At 30.1% G+C, this 18,440-nt stretch overlaps 1 protein-coding gene across 3 annotated transcripts in view; it reads right to left on the bottom strand.

Moving 5' to 3' along the window:
* The window catches only part of LOC141903571 (large ribosomal subunit protein eL38), a 134,336-nt gene that overhangs the window by 78,956 nt on the left and 36,940 nt on the right, over positions 1 to 18,440 (bottom strand). The window contains exon 1 of one of the 3 annotated variants that reach the window (XM_074791752.1): positions 7,835 to 7,847. The exons of 1 other annotated variant lie outside the window; for it this stretch is intronic. The gene's annotated coding sequence lies outside the window, so the exon portion shown is untranslated. Of the gene's footprint in view, positions 1 to 5,681; positions 5,692 to 7,834; positions 7,848 to 18,440 lie in introns of those variants that run through there. One more of the 3 variants, XM_074791751.1, reaches the window with a different exon arrangement.

The raw sequence follows: 18,440 nt of genomic DNA, 5'->3' as shown, positions 1-18,440 counted from the left end.
AAACCAATTGTTGTAAATAACATAGTTACAGCTGTTAGAATTGAAAGAATTGTTATTCCTTCTAATTCAAATAACAATTTTATTCTATCTTTTAATGATATTTTAGAATCTGGTTTTATCAACAAATCTTTAAAAATAACTTTTAATCTATTAATATTATAATCATATGATTTTAACAATAATTTAATTTCTTCTTTTTGTTATTCTATGTTATATTCTAAATCATCTTTTTCTTTTTCTAAATACGCATTTCTTTTTTAAATTCAATTTCTTCAATAACTTTATTATCTCTATCTCTATCTAATTTTAGTTGTTCCGATTCTTTTCTTGATTTAAATAATTCATCTTCTGAAGTTCTAATTTTTAAATCTCTTATACTTTTATCATGCGCAATTTTATCAGCTTCATTTCTTATACTAATAATTTCTCTAATTGCTTTATCAGAAAGTATATTATTTAAATCTTCTAATTGTTGATCTGTTGCATCAAGTAATCGGTTCCTGAACTTCGCTGAAAAAGCTGAATCACTGAAACGCTGAAACGCTGAAATAAAAACGCTGAAATTTCAGGGAATTTCCGAAAAACGCCGAAATTTCAGGGAATTCCCGAAAAACGCTGAAATCGTGCTAGGTACCAACAATACACGTTTTGAAATATTTTCCGGGCCGGTGTCCGCTGCCGAGTCCTGAACCGTGTTTTAGTCTCTACCTTCGGTTACAGAGACATGCATGGACAGTATGTGTGGAGTATACTTCTAGAGGGCCACTTGTTGGACAAATTAATTCGCTTGAAATCCGGATTTTTAATGCATACAGGCAGCATAATGAGGAAAAACCATTCACAAACCGTGCAAGCCAACTTAAACACTATGCTCAATATTCCCTGCAAGACGCAAAATATCTTATTTGAACGTTCATGTATAAAACATGCAGCAACTTTTCTTTTGTCAACACGTTGATGGGCGACGGACTATGTCACTATGGTATTCTCTGAAGGAGGTAAATTAAATTTGACGGCTAGTTATATAAATGATGCAGCTTTTGGACAAAAGGGATCTAACTAAATTTCTTTTTAATTCACTGTGGAATGGAATGGAATGGATTGACGCCAATGGCATGCAGTAGGCCCCTACGTATGGGTCATACTGATTAGCGTCAACCAATTAATCTAAATCGGGCTAACCATTCAACAACTGTGAATAATTTGTTTGCTGTGGCGTGATAATAATTAGTTTTTTTGAAGAAATGACATACCAACTGTTAGAAAAATGTACCGATTCTTATTTTTAGACTACTACTGAATCTATAAAAGGAGGAGTCATAGACAAAGTTGATTTGCTTAGCTGGTGACACTTCTTGTCAAGTACATCATCTCAAGTACTGGGTGTTTTGTAAGTTTAATTTCAGTATTTATTTACTAAGTGCTGTTCTCTCGGACCTCAGTGCTTTCAAACTAGGCCCACCCCATAGGCTATATAGTCCAGGGTGCATTAGCCACTATTCTTTTATATCCGACTAAAATGCACCTTTTTCTATTTTTAGATTCAGGCTTAGAATGTGCAAATTTTTTGAGATACTGAGAAATCAGATGGCACCAGTAAACTTCAACTGCGAAATTTGCAGCAGGATAGCTGAACGACACAATTTTTAAAAATAAAATGGCTATTCGAATGCTATTTCAATAATAACTTGATTCAACCTGAGAGAAATAAGTCAATTGCGGATGTACAGTACACCCACTTTTCTTCCCTGTTTCCTGGTACCAAATTTTTAGTCTTAAGCTAAGCGATATTCTAAGGTATACTAGTGGATTTCATTAGAATATGAAGCAATGGAACCAGAATTCTAGCCAGAGTTAAGCGAACTATTGATTCTGATATAATGTAAGAACTGATTTCCTTTGTATACTCTTGCAGAATGTGTTATGTTTTATTTCAAGCTGTTAAATAATATAGTTAGACAAATGTCCAATTATTGGATCTTTCTTGTTGACTCGTTTAATTTTGTGAGTTAAGAGTTCCAGTCAATCCACAATGTGCAGTGCCTAGCCTTCATCTACACTAAAGCCAAGCCTGTGTATGGGAAAAAAATATTGTTCGACTCCTATAGGCCAGACACATCAAAGCATGCAATACATTGCAGATAGTAGTCTCCGGCAAGTCGAAAGAGAAAGTGAACCAGGTTTTACCCCGTACCCTACCCGGGAACAAAGACACTTAAAGATTCCTTCCTCCTTGTAGAAATTGTAGAAATATGGCACCCAATTGTAGCAATGCTAAGTACAGTATACTATGACGGTTGAACCTTTCTTAACGAATTTCAATGACACCGAAAATAGAATCAAAATAATCATTAGTTCCATGCTAGCACTTAATTTGGGTTATCAGGTTCAGCCTAACTGTACTTTCATTCAGCTACTACTTGTATGAGACTTGGTAATGATAAGTTGCAAGAAATCACCAAACATAAGAAAAAATATTGTGAATTAATATTACTGTGATTAAGAATTTATTCAAATGAAGTGATAACTTCATTGTTAGATCGTACCGGTATATGCACATAAAACTATGGCAAAAAACACATCTAACAATCCACGCAATCCGCAATCGATCAAGTCGATCATGACGACGACCTTAAGGCATGTCTCTGTAACCGAAGGTAGAGCATAAAACACGGTTCAGGACTCATCAGCGGACACCGGCCCGGAAAAAATTTCAAAACGTGTATTGTATGTACCTAGCACGATTTCAGCGTTTTTCGGGAATTCCCTGAAATTTCGGCGTTTTTCGGAAATTCCCTGAAATTTCAGCGTTTTTATTTCAGCGTTTCAGCTTTTCAGTGTTTCAGCTTTTTCAGCGAAGTTCAGGAACCGTCAAGTAATCCATTTGGTAAAAGTTTTTCAATTGGAACTTTATTTGATTTAAGTTTACTAGTTTTGGAAGTTATATTCTGGGCATTCCTTTACTTTCGCACCGCACTATGTTCCACTCTGTCTACGTCCTTCAAACTTATGTCACTGGTGTATTTTTGTATGGGGAATCTTATGGTGAAGTCCGTTTTTTAATATCTCTCAACAGAAAATAAAATTCGCTTTTTTATAAAATTTTCTTCCTCCAGTTTTTACGTGCTGCAAATGGTCGCCATGTTGGGAATCAGTAAAAGTCGGACTATGGCCTCCGGTCTTACTAACTACCGACAGAGATGCCCAGGATCCCAGTAGCCGCCCGTGTGACTTTCCCATATCAAAAAGAAAAACAACCTATTTATGGAAAATTGTAAATTTATTCTTAGGATTTTATGAACAACGTTACACATTTACAAACATTATTTGTTAGATGTTGAATACTTGAAATATTTTTCATACTTTTCTGTATCAATAAAATCAATTGAAATGAATTGATCCTATTACGACTTTTTAACACAACCAAAAAATAATTGCTGACGAGATGACCATCACCTGTGAAAAAAAAGCGAATTTTATTTTCTGTTGGAGATATTAAAAAACGGACTTCACCATAAGATTCCTCATACAAAAATACACCAGTGACACAAGTTTGAAGGACGTAGACAGAGTGGAACATAGTGCGGTGCGAAAGTAAAGGAATGCCATATTCTGTTCAGAAGTTGTTTCTGTTTCTAAATTATTATCGATTGTTTCAAATAATTTATTAATTCTTTGTTTAAATACTCTTTCATTTTTAATAATTTCTTTTTGTGTTACATCTTCTGGTTCATTACTATTTCTTATTCTTTTAATTCTAGATAGGTCTAACTTAAGCAAAGTTGATTCTGCTAATATTTTTTCTATGTTTTTTATAAGAGATATCAATATTATAATCATCTTTCAAATGATAATAATATTCACCATCTAAAGATTTTAATTCTTGTACTAAAAGTCTAGCGCCTCTGGCATTTATATTATATCCAGATTTTTCAAATATAGGTTTGAAATTATAAATATATTCATTATATTCTAAATTTTGTTTTACTAAATCTGGATTTTCATTTTCAGGAGGTATTCTCGATCTAGTTCTTCTATCAAATTCATCTGTTGATTGGCCTTTAGAACCACAATCTGCTAAATTAGAATTATATGCTGATTCATCATCATTATCAATATTAGTTTCTGCATCATTATAATCATCATCAATATATCCTTCATTATTATTTCCCATGCCTTCCATTTTATAATCTTCTCCACCTTCTGCCATTTACATAATAAAAAATTAAAATTTAAAATATAATATTCCTCCGATTACAATTCCTATACAAGTTATAGCTAATTTAGTATTTTCATGGGATTTATTATCATCATTTAGTTTAATTATATCATGTTGAATATCACCGTGTGGGTGGCATACGGCACCATTATCAGTTTTTATATTTTCTGATGTATTGTAATCTTTTATTTTAGAATCATTATTTAATTTAATATTATTAGTTTTAGTTTCAGTTGATTGAATGTGTTTTTTTATTTTTTTCACCTTCCATTAATTTTGGAGCAGTGATAATCTTTTTATTTATATCATTTAATCCAAATGAATTATTGATTGTTGCAGTTTTAATTAGATTATTATAACCAATTATGTTTCCCATCTTTAATACTAAATCATTAGAAATAATAAATAGATTAGGGCCTATACAATAATTTAGTCTAATATGTGATTTATCTAAATAATTTTGATATCTTACAATGTTTTCCGGAATCGATCTATTTTTATCATTATGAATTGAATCTTCGAATAATACTTTGAATTGTTTCTGCGCATCGAATGAAGTGTTATCATTTCCAATTATTGGGGATCTTGTTTCAACTTGCGCACCTAAAATACAAATTAAATAAGTTCTAATAGATTGATTTATTCTTTGTATTCCAGCGTTAGTAAAACCTTCACTATTTTCTAAAATGAAATTAACCCAACCATTATTGTTTTGTTGTTGTATATTATTATAATATTTTGGTAATTCATTCCAATTTAGTGTTCTTATATCTGAATTTGTCATTATTTTTCCAAACTCTTTAGTATATAATATTCCTAATCCACCCATTGTTCCAATTTTTGCTCTAAAATCTTTATTTGAATTAATATTAAATTCATTACATATTTTATAAAACTTAGAAAAATTAATATTATTATTCAATTCTTTAAAATATTTTGAACCTGATAAAGGACATTCTAATTCATCTAATATTAATTTTGTTTGAAAATATGTATGAAATCTAAAAAGTGATAACATCAATGGTAAACTTGGTTTGTTTAAATGATCATTCCAACTAATTCCACATCCTGTTGTTGCGCAATAAACAGCAAAATTTAATTGGTTCTGCCAATACTTCATATTAGATTTTAATAACCATTGTTTTGCCTCATTTAAATTTTTGAAATTAATTGTATACACATGAAATATATTTTCCATCTTTACATGAAAATTATTACTTTCAGTAACATAAATATATAAATCAATTAATGAATTTAAAACTTCATTTCTATATGTAATATCTTTATTAAAATCTATTGCTGGAATATTATATTTAATTGATTTATCATATTGGAAAGCTTTTGGAAAACTATCTGCCATTTATATAGTTAAAAAATTAATAATTCATTAATTCTTTTAGTAATTTATCTTGTTCTTCAACTGTTATATGACCATTTAAACTTATTATATAATCTAGTTAGTGTATTCTTTAATTTATTAATTTCTTTTATATTAGTTATAATTTTTTCTTTATTACTTTTTATATTTAATTTTGAACTTATACCAGTTAATACACTTGAACTTAATCCTAATACGCCAATTGATATAGCTAAAGGTGTTAATGGACTGAATATTGCTAGAAATGGTATTACAGAACTAATTGTAACCGAACCACTAATAATAAGATAATATATAATTTTACTTTTTAAATATTTTTTCTTTTTTATCTTTAAGTCACTTTCAAATTCTAATATTTGTTTTTCTAAATATGTTTTTAATTTGGTTTTATTTATATCATGAGGAATAATATCAATATTATCAACTTTATCTTCCATTTATTTAGCAAAAAAAATTACTAATTAGTAAACTTATAAGCAACAAATATAACAATAACTGTTCCACCTAAAATCCATATTATTTCATATTTCTTCTGTTCATTACTTGGAGTATAATAATCTGATAATTTAGGTTTGTATAGATGTAATTTTTCTTTATTGGTTACTGCGTTATATAAACTCATTGCATCATCAACTGATTGAAAATCTCTATGTGAAATCTTCTGATCATATAATTCCTTGTTAATATAATCCATATAGTTTTGCCTTTTTTCTCTATATTCTTCTGCTGCTTTATTATATTTCTCTAATGCTAAGTTATGTCTTCTTTGTTCTCCTAATGAACTATTTTTATCAATATGCTTAAATAAATAACCGCCACCAGTAAATGCTAAAGCGTTAACAATTGCCGATCCTATAGTAGTTATAATTGCAGAAGCCATTTATTTAGTAAAATAATTATGCATTTATATGGGAGGAATATATTTTTGTTTTTCTAAATAATCAATAGTTAAATTAGATAAAGTAACTGCTAATGTTAATTTTAAAATATCATTTATATCAAATCTATCAACATTGACACTTCCCATTTTAAATACTTTTTTTAATACCATTGAATAACCAACAGTTCCAACTGATAGTAATGCTCCATTATATAATCCAGTTATTATCCACTTATTATCACTCATTTATTTATCAAAAAAATTACTATCTTCAAAATATTTAGTTATCTTAGTGATGATTAATTCAACATTTATTTCATTACTAGTTTCATTTGTATATATTTCAATTATTATTCTTTTAATATCATCGATGATAAAATCTTCATCTAATTCATAAAATCTTAAAGATTCTCTAATTAAATTAGTAATCTTTTCTACATTAAAAGTTTCTTTATCTATTGTTGTTTCATACTCAAATGTTGTTTCATTAGAAATTGCAATATTTTTGATATGTGTAATTACATCATTAACGTTAAATTTCATTTCTTTCTCACGTTTAAAATCAAACCCAAAACATATACTCGGCCCAACAGTTATATTCATTTATATAGTGAAAAAATTACTCTCTACATCTTATAACTAATTCATAAATTACAGGAAAGTTATTCAAATCAATTAAATGTCCATTATGATTTCTTATTTCTAATTTAAAATTATTAAATTTAGGAATGCAAGGTTTAAAATCACATTCAGTTAAATTATAATTTATTTGAGTTCCAAATTGTTTAACATTTTTTAGCGGTAAAATATTTAGTATACTAGAACTACAAATTGTTTCTTTAGTTGCTTCGAAAGTTTTTGTAGGCTTGATTAAATTGCAATAAATATAAAAGTGTGTAAAAGGTATTATATTTGAATTACCATCTACGTTTCCTGTAACAGTATCTGGTACAATTCCTAACAGTTTAGCTATAGGTTTTCTCACTATAAATGCATGTTGACTTTCATCATATACCTTTATTTTAATTTTATTTGTGCTATCACTTTTTATAATTCTAATTAAAAATTTATCTTCACTTCTAATTTTCAACCGTGCTCTTCTATTAATTTCTTGAGCTAGTGTTTCTAAATTATATAATCCTGGTTTTAAAATTAGGTGAAACCATTTATTTACATTTCTAATATGAATCATAAAAGCATTATGATCAATAGTTTTATCCGATATATTATAAAAAGAATTACATAAACTTATATTAACTAATTTTAAATCTACACAAATCTTAAATTCTCTATCTAATTGTACTAGTAAATTATGAGATTTATAATTTGTAAGCCTTCTAGAATCAACAAATATTCTGTATTCTTTTAATTCCGCCATTTATTTTACATATTTTCTTATTCGAAATCTATTTCATGGTGCCCTTTTTCATTCTTACTTTGTATACGAAATAGAAATCTCCAGAACATAATTCTTCTAAGTCTTCGCTTGATAATCTATGAAATCTATCCGGTAAATATGTTCTGAATTTATACGTATTTCCTTTTAATCCTTCATATTCTAAGTGTATAACTAATTTATCTCCATAGTTATTAGTAACTGTATCAATATTTGTAATTAGATATTTCTTATGAATTGTTAATTCTGTTAACTTTTTGAATTTATAATCTACAGATTTTACATTTGTGATATCTTTAATTCTATCTAGAATTAATTTGTTGTTCTCACTGTTTGCTTGTTTACTCTCCATTTATAATACATATTTTTATTAAAATTTGATTAACACGTTAGAATTCTTTTCATTATCTCGTTCTCTTTTGTTTCTTCTCTTTTAAATTTTAAGTATTCATCTAAATTACATCCATAAGCAACTGTATGAATTCCATCATCTAAAATATATCTTTTATCATCAAATGGGTTTAGACTTATCTTTTCAATTTCTTCAATAAACATTTCATGATCTTCAGATCTTAAACATCTCATCTTATGTTTTCTAACTTCTTCATTGAATATACAATTGATGTAATCTTTGAAATGAATATTCTTTTCTACTACATTTTTGGTTATTCCTTTTAACTTTTTAGATTCATGTTCTTTAGTTTTATATGAATACATTTTAGATCTAATACCAATGAATTCAATCATTTCTTCACCACCTAATTCATCTTTGAATTTACCGGGAACTTTTTTATTACCATTGCTAAACAATTCATGATCTTTAGGATAATTACTAAAATCAAAATGTTTTAATGTTTTTAAATCATTAGTTATGTTATCAGTTTTTATCTTTAATATGTAAGAATCGGTATCAAAATATAATATTTCTATATGTTTTTCTCCAAAAAGTGGTTGTAATACATTATAATAGAATTCATACATTAGTAATTTTGATAATTCTAGAACTGAAGCGCCAACATAGATTGGTTTATTAAATTTCATTGATGTTCTTCTCATTTTAACAGCAGCTAAATTTTCATTAAATATTCTGTTACCAATGAACTTAGGATATGTTTGTAAATGTCTAATTCTTTTACCATTACTAACTAACTCAATATCATTTCTATTTCTAATATTTTCACAAGTCTTACCATAGAATGCATTATTCATTAACTTGAAGAAATCTTTTTCGAAATCAGTTTTAGCTTCAGTTCTCTGTTTGGTGTTAAATCTATATATTTTTCTAACCACTTAGATTGACTAAATGAAATATATCTATGTACTTTTTTTAGGATCATTCCTTGTTTTAGATAAAACTTTAACATTCTATAATGTACTACATAATTATATTTATCTTCTTGAGTTACCATTAACTTTTCTGTATGAATATGATTTTCGGGTTTAATTCTTTTTTGGTAATTTGATAATTCTTCATGAGTTACAGTTTTATGTTCGGGACAGTAAGCTAGATTTCTAGATTTAAATCTAATATGTTCAGGATATTCTAAATCTACAACAAAAAAGTAACCAGTATCTGAATCATCTGCAATATCTAGAATTCTTTTCTTCCAATCAAATTTGTCATTATTTTCATTCTGTAAAACTTCACTTATTTCAAATACTCCATAAGGTTGTGGTTCCATCATTGCCCAACCATACAAATTATTTGCATCTATATATAATAACTTGTATCCAGGGTTATCATTTACATTGAAATATCTATCACCTAATACACCTGAAACTCCTCCTCTTATAGATTTTTCAAATAATAGTAATTGATCTATATTTGTTAACAAATCCATTTTTATATCTGTAAATTTTAATCCACAATCCCATGTTAATCCTGGACTTGAATAACAATGACAAGGATCAATATTGAAATATTTTAGGTTTACATCTCTAAACCTTTCGAATATATCGGTTAATAATAATACATCTGATTTTAGATATGAATCTACTAATTGTCCATGATTTTCTATTTTGAAATGATTCCAAATATTCAATGTTCTATTATATACTTCATCTTTAACATATTCATTTTTTAATTCATCATAGAATTGTTCTTTTAATAATTCAGTTATGTTAAAATCATTATGTGATTTATAAAATGAATATGGAATTGCTCCTTTATATCTCATTAATTGAAAATCATCATTATTTGGGTAGTGTTGCTTTAATATTTTTAATTCATCATCAACTAATGATTTTGATAAGTTATCTAATGAACTATTTAAAAATCTATATGAATCTATAAATCTGAAACACCCAAATTGGAATGATATATAATTCTCAGATGTTTTAGCTAACATTCTAAATTTATAAGTTGGTATTTTATCTTTTGATCTATTTGAATTTAATCTTTTTATTTCATTATTGATTTCTTCTATTTTATGGCATAACTGTTTGATAAATAAATGTGCATCTTATCCTGATAGATTATGAAATATAACTGGTACAAAATTAATTTTCTTAGCTTGTAAGTTACAATTCTCATGTGCGGCGCCTCTAAACTTTCCATTCAAATCATCATGGTCTCTTACTTTTTTATCTTTATAATTAAATATCTTTTCACAATAATAACATTTATCTGCAAACGCAAATTCTTCTTTATCTTCTTCTGTCATTATAATTTCTATATTTGTATTCAATAATTTACTAAACCTTATTTCATATTCAATTAATAAGTCACAAAAATGATTGATAACATTTTCATTTCTATAATCATAATATTCACTTTCAATTAGTTCTGGATAATCAGATTTAATATATAACCCGAAAGCTGCAGCTGATTGATGAATCTTTTTAATAGTATTTGTTTTTGGTGGTTCATCTGAAAAATCATTTTCATTAGAATTTAATTTCTTTCTTTTTTAATATATTTCTTTTCTATCTTGATCAGTTAATTCTTTATTTAATGATTCAAAATCTCCATATATAACAAATGGTACTTTATTTTTGTAATCATATTTTTTTAATTCTAATATTTTATCTTTTTCATTTGGTAAAACTAATTTACAATAATCATGATTTTCACATAATTGTTTATGATTTAATAATGTACTTTCATTACTGAATCTATGTAAACATTTTCTACATAGATATATTTTATTATGGTGATCACTTTCTGTTCTAAAGAATAAATCTATTTGTTTAATCCACATATAATGATTCTCATAATATAATATATTTATAACATCGTTTGAATCATAATTTTTTGATAGATATAAAGGTTCTAATGTATAATGTTTTATATTGTTACCTTTTGTATTTGGTAATTTGATTAAATCAAATACATTTATTCTTAAATTATTATCTCTTTCTATTTTTGGGATGTTTTTAATTATAACAGGATACTTATCTATCTTATAATTATTTTCAAATGGTTTATAATGAGTTAATCTACAACTATGTGTAATATCTTCTGTTGGATGTAAACAACTTATTATAGCCCATAGAAAACATTTATCATCTTCATTTTGTACATTTATAACAGCATTAGTTTTAAATGGTAGTTTAATATAACTCAATGCTTCAATATCTGGTTCTTTATAATATGATACATTATTTTCATCAATTGGTTTTGATTTAGTTAACTTATTATATTTTGTGTTATAAACATGTAGTCATAAATATTATTTCATCAAATATTAAACCAGATCCTTCAAAATATTTCTCTTCTATTTTAGTTTTTACTTCATTATAACATTTATCTAATTTATCATCTATATGTTGTTTAGATATAATATGTTGTGAATGAGAATTTATATTATATATTGGTTTATCTTCAGATTTTATAAACTTTACTTTAACTGATATACTTATTTTAGGATATTCAACATCAGTAATTATTTTTATAATATCTTTCATATTTTCTAAATGTTTTTTATTTTCTTCTAATGTTTTTCCTTTATGAAATTTAAACTCGATAGCTGCTGGACCAATATCACTTTTAAATGCTTCGGTTATCTCTATATCTTTTTTATTATCTAATGAATTAATATAATTTCTTACATCTTCCATGTATGGTCTTTTATTGTTTAATTTATTTTTTATGCTTTTAATTGTCTTCTGTTTCTTATCATTATCTTTATCAAAATAATCTTCACCTAAAATATCATTATTCATATTTCTAATATGACTTTTAGATTTTAAATGTTCATTATAATATCTTTTATCACTGAATGATTGATTACATGTATCACATTTGTATGTTTCTTTTTCATTCTTTAATTCATCTAATTTAGTTTCTAATATATCATCTTTATATTCTAGTTTCAATTTATTCTCTAAATGTGTTTTAGTTTTATTGTGTCTTGCTTTTTGGGATTTATCTATATTGATATTACATGTTGGACAGTAGTACTTATTTGCTTCCATTTTAATATCAAATTTTTTTTAAAAATTGATTTTAGAAGTTCAATGATTTATATCATGTATTATTTCAATCACACTTTACTAACACTTTTAATGTTTAAAAATCTAACTCATACAAATATGAATATTGAAATAATGTTGTAAATATATCTATATATCTATTCTATAAGAGCTTACACTTTTATATTGAATAATCTGTCAATTTAAATGTTATTCATGTATATGAATATTTTAAGAGTAATAGGGATAATAGGCTTTCATATCAAAGGTTGAAGGGGCGAGTGAGTAAAAAAATGAAAATAATAATAATTTAATGTTGAATTAGGAGTGTGCGCGACTAATTCAACTGTAAATAATTATTATTTTCATTTTTTTACGAGCTCGACCTTTCGAATGAAAGCCTATTATCCCTATTACTGCCGAGTCGATGTGAGATGTGCCCTACACAGTAAATCTCAAGTGCTATACAACCGGTTTTTTAGGTGCCTCTGAATGTCGGCCGTTAAAAAACTGAACAATTCCCATTTGGAAACGGCCTACGTAGTTAGAGAAAATTCAAGATGTGTATATCGTGTGATACAGGCTCCATATTTCATGTGCGTTAGGAATTTAACCTTGTTTATAACGAATCACGCATGTGACCCGCAAATAACGTCAAGTTATTCATGCATTTTTGATTTATATGAATAAATTTCGCTTCGAAATCTTTAAATTTCTCAGGTGGATTATTCAATAAATTCACAATAGTCCATTATGGATTAGTTTGACGCCAATCGTTCTTTTAAAGATCTTTCTTTCTCGAAGAAAGATTTTCTTAAAAACTTTGATTATGGCGAATCTTTTATGTGTCCGATAGTTAAACCTTCGGGTATTATACTAGAACACAAATTTTCAAAGATATTCATAACATACTGAAGGATATCACAGTTTATACCTGAAGATATGCAGTTGGATAGATCTTTTTGTTTCGACTAGCATGCGACAGTAAAAACGGTACTTGATATAATGAGTGAACTTCATCATTGATATTTTCACTAATCTACTTGAATTCCAAAAAAGAACTGACAATGAAAAAGGGTTACAGCTGTGACTGGTATCACTCCAAATTTCAATTCCTATGAACACTTTTCATATAAAGAAAACTATTAACGAAACAGTTTTTAGAGGCGAAGAATCCGCGTTACCATCGAATTTTCAAAACTTGAAGGAATGGTTAATGCCTCGGTGACCAAGTCTAAAGAACAACTATTGTATCACATGATTTCAAATATTAGGAACCCAATGCGTTTAATGATTTAATTAATTGGTATCGCGCAGATTGGTTGAAAGACGGGTGTTAGTCACCTTGAGATTTAATTGTTTTTCATGCATCGATTAATTAATCTTATTAGGCCTATAACTTATTTGTAGGCGCTTCCCGCAAACATTTTCTATTCGTTGAGTTTTCAAACGCAGTACTGTTCAGATGATTCGAGTCAAGTAGTAAAAAAGTTTATGTATTAGCATTACTATGCAGTGAAAATAACGCACTGCGGCATATGAGGTGCTGTGATCCGGATGTGTCCATTTATGGGTAATAATTTTCCATTATGTCAACGCCATTCGAAAACAGTAGCAAAACTTTCTGCTGGTTACTAGAAATAGCAATACGACGACAAGCACTTACGAATTCGACCGCGATATTTGAGAAGTTTCACTTGGGCAGTGGTGGTCAGTGATGGTCAATTTATGAATTTTAATGGCGAATCCTTTCTAGTTTGACACCATAACGCGGTATATCGTTTTCATATTCGAGAAGTTTGAATTGGTCATTGGTGGTCAGTGATGAATTTGCAATGATGATTCCTTAGTAGTTTGAAGACAAACATTACATGATAAATTTGCGAAATTCGAAGTCAAGTGTTCAGACTCGGGGATATCTCAATTGGTCAGTTACTGACCATCATGGTGTCACCATTGTGGTCTATAGCTCAAATGAAACATGTGGAACCGACGAAGGGGCCCAAAAGCGTTAAGTCATTTCCTGGAGTGACGTGATCCAAAAATGCCCTAACTGGAAAAGGCAGTCTCTCAATTGGATGAAACCAAATCGGACAGGACTATTAAAATTTGGGAAGTTCACAGGTAGTGGTCTTTCTACGAAGCCCACGCGGTGAGCGTATTATTACGAAATCTTTTTTAAACCACCATGTACCACATGAAGTAATAAGCATCGTTGTAAGCACTTGAAACAGCCATTAACCACTTGAAACTGTCAGATCAAACATCATACCGCATCCCCGCAAAGAGGGGTGGTTCAGCAAACCGGAGTTTTCACTGGCCTCTCTAGACTACCCCGCCAGTACGGGTAGCCAAGCAAACCGGAAAACTCATAATGTGCGGGCACCCGGACCGCGCTAATTCATTGTAAATAGTTATTTGCCCGACATTGTCCACGGGTTTATTGGTGTCCAGGGTCTTGTCCCCGGCGAACGCCGCGTTGTCCTCGGCGGACATGGTTGTCCCCCCTGACGCCGTGTTTGTCCCGAACTCCGCGTTGTCCGGGAACCTTAGTGAACGTGTTCGAAATGACAGACTGTGTAAATAGTGTTAAATATAATTGAAAATTAATTCGAGGCTTATGTAGCGAAAATTGATTTTGATTTGATTTGTTGTTTTCTTTCGCTTCAGTGTCCTCCCCTCTCTTCCTTTGCCTTCCTTTCTTATGCAATGTCGCGTTGTATTAATTAAACCATTTAGGCGCGGGGTGGATAGATTCACATTTGAGTGATTTATCTACCTTTATTTCTGTCGCGGGACTTCTATTTTCGCTTCGATTCGCGTAGTTCTCGCGGTTTTCATAATAATTATCCGTGCGGGTTCGATTCCTGTTTCTATAATTTATGTGCAGAGCTGAGCCTCGCTGTGGTTTTTCAACCAATCAGCCTAGCTGAATTTTATACAGCCTAGCTGAATAGTTACTTTGGCAGTCGTCTGAAAGCATGATTTGAAGCTTTCTATCTGAGATCCTTATTTCAAAGCATCTGAAGCATTTCTTGCTTCAACTCTGAAGCTGGGTGAACTTAATCACTTTCTCTCCAGCTTTGATAGCCTATTGAAGCTGATACTTGCGATTTCCATCTGTCACCATGATATTTTATTGCAATTTTCGCAATACATGTATTTATAATAATTGGTTAAACCTCTTAGAGCGAGGTTGAGAGCAGTTTGTATGCATTTTTCCATAGTCCTGTACTATGGAAATGTCCTGTTGATGCTGTATTTATCGACCTAATAAATGGCCTAATGACATGGCTATTGTATATATATTTTCTACATGGCGAGTCTGTTATGTTTTTGGAAGCTGGGCACGTCTGAAGAAGAAGGAACATGAGGAGAGGAGAGTCGCATCATTCGTGGTTTTGTTTTTATTAGTTCGAGACTGTGAGGTTGAAGATATGTGAGGTCTAGACTAGTTGTTGCGAGATATCCTGCGAGATTGTACGGGGGGACGATATTGTGCAACGGAACGCACTTGTAAGGAGTCATGACATTGACTGAGCCCTAAAGTCTATTTATTAATGTATGAGACCTGTTTTTCGCGATATCTTGCTTAGTATTTGTAGGACATACCTCATTTAGGTCTTATCGTGACCACAAAAGTCGCGGACGACATATGAATATCCGATATTTTATCCGTTTATCACCGCTTAGAAGGATTGGTAAGAAGTGTAGGAAATCGCATCTTAAATCGGCGAAAACAACCGCCATGTTCGTCTTTTTCCGGCTCATGTGCGCATGCGCTATGATGCGGAATTTCTGCGTAGGGGTGGTAGCTTTTGAATTTAATTAATGCTCAACGAATCACAGTGTTGCAATAGTGCGCTTATGCATATGCATTCAGGTTAATCGCTTAATAGTAAACACGTACAAACGAACGCGCAACACAATGAGCTTTTCAAAACCACAATGGGAAATCATAAATCTATTCACATCACACCTACGTCGAGAAGAGAGGACAGGCCGAAATATCCCAAACAACAACACCTACGAAAAAATTCGGGCCGCTCTCAAGAAAAAAGTATCCACAGATTCGATTAAGAGGAATTACGGTATGTCATAGAAGGAAGTCATGCGTTGTTTATTTACTATTATAATTAGCCACGAGCTGAAGGATCTCTCACTACACAAAAACAAAAACATTGATTTGAAGAGAACTGATGGCAATCATATCAATTAAAAACACTTTATTTTTCATATAATTATTTAGGCCTAGAGAAAGCCTGTTATAAATTTCATTTTAAGTAATAAACTATATACACTTCAAAAATACAAAGGTAATTATTTTTCATAGGCCTATTACAAAAAAAATCTTGATTAAAAAGACATGTTTCAAAACATATTATTAAAGACCGGTTTTCTACATTCAGGCCTATAGAAAATCATACAATAGGCCTACAAACTTTTTAGTTAGGCTAAACAAAAATGATACCTTGTTTCTCCGCAGCGGCCGGGTCATTTTTATAAAATATGATAAATTTTGTAAACAGTTCATTTCTATAGCGGCCGGGTCTGTTATGGTAAAATTGATCACGATTTAAAAAAAAGTAATGTATAGGGTAGATAGGCGGCCGGCCGGGTCAACATTTAAGCTCAGCAGAGTGGAGAAACAAGGTATCAATTTTTTTTAGCCTTACTCTTTTTTGCAAACCCTGCTGGTTCGATAAATGAACTTGAACTCAATTTTCAATGGATTTTCAGAAAAAAAGTCTTCAGTAACTGAACCTAGTAAAACCGGACGTCCATCTATAGAACTAGACCAATTTGATCAAGATATAATCCGAAGAGAAATTCATGATATGACCAGAGATAAGAAATACATTACAATAGATGGGTAAGAATCAACAACTGCCAGACAAAACACATCCTCCCTGACAATGATTCCAACATGATTGCTTCAAGAGATCGCCACAGCCAAAAATCCAGCCAGAGTAGCCCGGATACATAAGCATTGCTCATCATTAGCTTATCAATGTCCATTGTCCAAGTTATCTCAACTATAATTATCCGCAAAATTTGCCTAAGGGGTCATTCATTTATTACGTATGCATTCGGGGAGGGGTCAGTGCGATTGCGTTCTGTGATGCTTAGTGTATATGAAAAAAATGGCCGATTTTGCGTACAGAGGGGAGGGGGGTTGAAAAATTCAAATTTCATGCGTACGTAATAAATGAATGATCCCTAAGTGATCAGGTTATCTGATAATTGGTAAGCAAGTTTTCAGCAAAGCTGTGCACTAGGGCTAGTCAAGCTGGATTTCATACTGCAGCAGTCTTGATGCCATCATTTTCGAATCCCTTCTGAGAGGGATGTGCAAATATGGATATTAAGGCTAAAAAAATTGATACCTTGTTTCTCCGCTCTGCTGAGCTTGTTGACCCGGCCGGCCACCTATCTACCCTATACATTACTTTTTTTAAAATCGTGATCAATTTTACCATAACAGACCCGGCCGCTATAGAAATGAACTGTTTATAAATTTCATCATATTTTACAAAAATGACCCAGCCGCTGCGGAGAAACAAGGTATCATTTTTTTTAGCCTAACAACAAAAATGTAACTATAAATTTACCATCCATCTTGGTACAGCAGATTTGAAATATTTGATCTCCATATTTATGTATTTATCTCTATAGAATATATGCGAGAATCAAAAACAAAATATCAGTTGACTTGAAAAGAGTTTCAATATGGAAATGGATAAGGAGAATTGGGTTCAGGTGGCTGAAGAAAAGTGGAAAACGGTAGGCAAAACAGTTTTATATCCGATAATTTTGATTAATTATCTGATGTTTCATAGGCCTTTGTATAATGATTATCCCTGTTCCCTTCCAGTATGCCCTAAGATTGATGTGTCAAATTGATCAATATCTAAAATCATTGTATCTTCTTTCAGCTTTAGTCATGAAAGACCCGACATTGTACGCCAAAGAAGAAACTATCTACGGAAAATAAAAAAAGCTAGACAGGAGAACAAACAGATCGTATATTTGGATGAAACGAGGATAAATTCAAGAGATACAATGCAAGGTGAAACTTTAAAACACTAAGCCTAAGTTAGGGATTAAGGGTTCCCACATTTTCACAATGCCATATTTTTAGCCCACTTGGGAC

Source organism: Tubulanus polymorphus, chromosome 4, assembly GCF_964204645.1.
Source record: "Tubulanus polymorphus chromosome 4, tnTubPoly1.2, whole genome shotgun sequence".
Lineage (NCBI taxonomy): Eukaryota > Metazoa > Nemertea > Palaeonemertea > Tubulaniformes > Tubulanidae > Tubulanus > Tubulanus polymorphus.
The sequence above is the reverse complement of the archived record's forward strand: the minus strand, read 5'-3'. Positions and strand labels throughout refer to the sequence as shown.